Here is a 4,151-nt window from a genome sequence, read left to right as displayed (position 1 = left end):
ATGGGGTGCCTTTATTGATTATCTCGGATAGGGGTTCGAGGTTTATCTCGAGGTTTTGGAAGAAGTTGTAGGCAGCTTTGGGGACAAAGTTGAATTTTAGTACAACATTTCACCTGCAAATCGACGGTCAATCAGAGAGAATAATTTAGATTTTAGAGGACATGTTACGGTGTTGTGTTCTCGAGTTTCAAGGCAGTTGGGAAAAGTATTTACCGTTGGCGGAATTCGCCTACAACAATAGTTTTCAGTCGAGTTTGAAAATGGCATCTTATGAGGCTTTGTATGGGCGTAAATGCCGAACGCCTTTATATTGGACCGAACTGAGAGAGAGTCAAATTCATGAGGTTAACTTAGTCAGAGAAACTGAAGAAAAGGTTAAAGTGATTCGTGATTGTATAAAGGCCGCTTCGGATAGACAAAAATCCTATGCGAATTTGAAATGAAAAGAGATCGAGTTTCAAGTTGGTGATAAGGTGTTTTTAAAGGTATCTCCATGGAGAAAAGTCCTCAGATTTGGTAGAAAGGGCAAGCTGAGTCCTCGATTCATAGGACCTTATGAGATTATCGAGAGAGTAGGGCCTATTGCCTACCGATTGGCCTTGCCCTCAGAAATAGAAAAGATTCACGATGTGTTTCATGTGCCTATGTTACATTGATATAGATTGGATACTTTACATGTGATCGTGCCAACTGAGGTTAAGATTAGCTCAGACATGACTTATGGCGAAGAGTAGGTTAAGATTTTGGCTCAAGAGGTCAAACAATTGAGGAATAAAAGTATAGCAATTGTGAAAGTTTTGTGGCATAGATATGGAGTCGAAGAAGCCACAAGGGAACCCGAGGAGACCATGAGAGACCAATACTCGAACTTGTTCGTCGGTAAGATTTTCGAGGACGAAAATCCCTAAGGGGAGAATTGTAAAACTCGATTTTGGGCCTAGTCAGAATAGTGGTTTTGAGACCACTAATACGAGGTCGGAGAAAGTATTTTATTATTATTTTAAGATCATAACATGTTTTTATTAGTGCAATAAAAATTTGGTGAAGTAATTTTAGCGTTTGTGAGCTTAATTGCGAAAAGACTAAATCCCATAAAGTGCAAAAAACCTATTTAGATAGCTAAAAGTTTCAAATAGTCATGGAACATTAAATTAGAGGTCTTTATTGAGCAAATAGACCAATATTATATTAGTGGCTAGACATGGAGCCTTAAATTAAGGGATGGTCAAATGTTAGGTGGCAAAAAGGATAAAATAATAATAAACCTAAAGCTAGTTATCATCTTTCTCAATTCCCTCTCTTCACCGTCGAAAATATCAGCCGTTATAAAGTTCTTGGAGCATAAAAATTTTAGAAACTTAAAATCTTTGCAAGTAAGTGATTTTGGGGTGTTTTCTTGAGTATTTTTGTACTTTTAAAGTCCTTGTAGCATGAGCTTTCTAACAAGGGGGCTATTTTGCAAAATGGTTGAAAGTCTAAAATTTTATGGAAGAAAATGAATCATGGTTGTGAAATATACAACTTTTTTGAAGAGATTTCTCATGAAAACCCTAAAAAGAACCATTTTGCAGAAGTTGAAAAATTAGATGGTAAATGTGAGAAACAATGGATATTTTGGGTTGCTATAAGAGTAAAAAGGGTTTGGCGAGGTTTAATATATGAAAAAATTCGATAAAAATTTATTTTTGAAACTAGGGGTAAAATGGTCATTTTGTAAAAGTATAAGGACAAAATGTTCATTTTGCCCAATTATAAATTGTTGAGTACCGAAATCATTAAAATGATTAAATTTGTCAATTTTTATCATTTTAGATCAAGAATTGCAAAGTCCGGGCCTAGACCGGGGAAAAGCAAAGCAAGTGGACTAAGCCGAACGAGTTGCCTACATTTTGTATACCGAGGTAAGTTGTATGTAAATAATACAACTACATTGTTATTATATGTGCTTGAATTGAGATAGCATGAATTGCTTGTTTGTGGAAATAATCATGTATGATGAATATTGAGATAGTAGGAGTCCCGTTTGAACCTTAGGAAATAAATCGGATATTTAGGCCATGACATTCGAGATGTTTGTGTGCTAGTGTAAGACATGTCTGGGACATTCATCGGCCTCTTGATGTAAGCTAATGTAATACCATGTCTGGGACATGGCATTGGCATTGAGACGAGAGCTAGTGTAAGACATGTCTGGGACATGCATCAGCTTCACGATGTGTCAGTATAAGACCATGTCTGGGACATGGCATCGGCACGAATACATGGGAGTCAGTGTAAGACCATGTCTGGAACATGGCATTGGCATTATACCCTATGTTTGAGGCGTAGTGAATATCCAATAGCTTTCCAAATGGTTCAACGGTGAGAGTTACAGTTTAAGTTAAACGAGAAAAGTATAACCATGTTGTGAGTGATACAGGTACCTAAATGAAATGCATGAGATGTGAGCTTAGTATATGCTATGTGAATTGTGTTGGATAGTGACAAGTAAGTTGTGCTTATGCCTATTTTAGTGTTATGAGCATGACAATGAATGGTAAAGTTGTCCTTATATTTATTTTCATGCAACTTACTAAGCTTCATGCTTACCCTATTTCTTTCCATTTTTTTATAGTGCCGCCATAGTAGCTCGAGGATCATCTCTAGGTCGGAGAAACCAGTCTCACTATCAACCGAAGCACTTAGTATAGTTAGATCCTTTAGTTTGATTATGGCATGTATAGGACCCTGACTTTTGAGTTTAGTGTCATTTGTTAATCGGCCAAATGTGTTGCCTTACTTTAGCTTTTGATTCATTTTGCATAAGGCCATAGAAAATTTCTATGGCTAATATTGAAAGTTATTATGTGAATGCAAGTTAATCTTTCATGAATGTGAAATTGTTGGCATGGTTGAATATATGTAATGTATATAGGTCTTGATTTTGGTTTTTTTATATTGTGTTTCACGGCGGCAAAGGGCTTGGTAGATAGCCTTATATTGTCTACACGGGTAGACACACGGGCATGTGTCTAGGCCGTGTGTCTCCTGCACGTGAAAATTTCAAATCAGTATGCATGGTAGTAAACACACGGGAAGAGACACAGCCGTGTGTCTCAGCTGTGTGAAGGACACGGCCTAGCACACAGGCGTGTGCCTTGGCCATGTGACCATTAAGGATTGCTGACGTCAGAAACAGAATGTTAAGATTTTTAGACACAGACGTGTCATAATGTGTGAGTCATGGCCGTGTGAGGGACACGGGCATGTGCCAGGCCATGTGAAAACCCCAGTAGGTTTGAAATTGAAATTAATTCCACACTAGTAAAGGACACGGGTGTGTCCCTACATGCTTAGGCCGTGTGAGCCACACTGGCCAACAGCACCACCATGTCAAATTGGTTACATGGGCGTGTTGCCCCTCCCACACAGGCGTGTGCCATTGTGTCTAGTGTTATTTTTCAAAGTTCGTTGAAGGACCCGAATTGGTCCCGATTGGTTTTTAAATGAATGTTTGGAGCCTCATAGGCCATATTGAAGAAGTTTAGACAAATTTTTAAATTTGACCAGGTCTTGATGATTCAGAAACGTAGGAATGCATGTGTTCAAGGTGGGTAATGCCTCGTATTCCTTCCCGATGTAGGGTACGGGTGTGAGGTGTGACAAAACCCCTCTTCTTCTCAAATGCGTACATAATTTCTTTAAAATCACCATTAATAAGCCATGGGGGATCATTATTGAACCCTAGCCTTTTAAGATCATTCCATTAACTACTCTTCTGACTTACAAATGGGGAGCCATAAAAACCCGTGAAGCACCAATCCTTCTCATAGCTCCTAACCATTACATCAATAAAATTTAGTGCAACCCATCTCAAATCAATAGACATTTTTACCATCCATGCTAAACAAAGGCATTTTTTAGTACCCGCTGGCCCCTATGTCAATCCTATTAACAACCACACCGTCTCCTCACCTTTTCCATCCTTTTTCCATCAAGTTTTGTCTCCATAAAAAAGACAATTTTGGGATTGAATTGCCTCAGCACATGTCATAGGCGACGCACTACCCGTAGTCTCCTTAAACCATGAACATTCTAGCATAAGATTTTCATTGCGCCCGGTTGGTTTGCCTCTTGGTAGCCGCCGATCTTTGATAAAGTGGAGAAAAATC

The sequence above is a fragment of the Gossypium arboreum genome, chromosome 3 (genome assembly GCF_025698485.1).
Source record: "Gossypium arboreum isolate Shixiya-1 chromosome 3, ASM2569848v2, whole genome shotgun sequence".
Lineage (NCBI taxonomy): Eukaryota > Viridiplantae > Streptophyta > Magnoliopsida > Malvales > Malvaceae > Gossypium > Gossypium arboreum.
This window is presented reverse-complemented; position numbering follows the sequence as displayed.